Raw genomic sequence first — 388 nt, 5'->3', positions numbered from 1 at the left:
CCGTGCGGCTGAGCGCTGGAGCCGATTTCCTCCTGCTCGCCTTGATGCCTCCATTTTCTGAGCGTTTTGTTGTGTTTTGTGGTTTGTTTGTTTTTTTGTTTGTTTGTGTTGTGTTTTTTCCCTCCTCCCTGGAGGTTGGTGCTGGCGAAGCTGGTTCCTGCAAGGCCTGATGGAGGAGCAGATAGCGGACCTGACCTGAGAGGTGCCCCGAGCACCGGGGGGAGGCACAGAAAGGCCGCTGGAAAAGCTGTCGGGGCTGAGCTGAGCTGAGCTCGTGGGAAAGTGTGGGTTTCTGGGAGGGGGAGCGATCCCCTCCCTGCTGGCGTGGGGAGTGGGGAGGCCGCTCCTGGCCTGCGCCCGCCGGGGTCTCGGCGTGGAAGTGGCTCCG

At 61.3% G+C, this 388-nt stretch overlaps 1 protein-coding gene across 1 annotated transcript in view; it reads right to left on the bottom strand.

Annotated features, from left to right (window-relative positions):
* RGP1 (RGP1 retrograde golgi transport homolog (S. cerevisiae)) overlaps window positions 1-388 on the bottom strand; it is an 11,533-nt gene that overhangs the window by 10,522 nt on the left and 623 nt on the right.

The sequence above is a fragment of the Chaetura pelagica genome, unplaced genomic scaffold, assembly GCF_000747805.2.
Source record: "Chaetura pelagica isolate M959 unplaced genomic scaffold, ChaPel_1.0 scaffold31, whole genome shotgun sequence".
In the NCBI taxonomy this organism is placed as follows: Eukaryota; Metazoa; Chordata; class Aves; order Apodiformes; family Apodidae; genus Chaetura; species Chaetura pelagica.
This window is presented reverse-complemented; position numbering and strand designations above follow the sequence as displayed.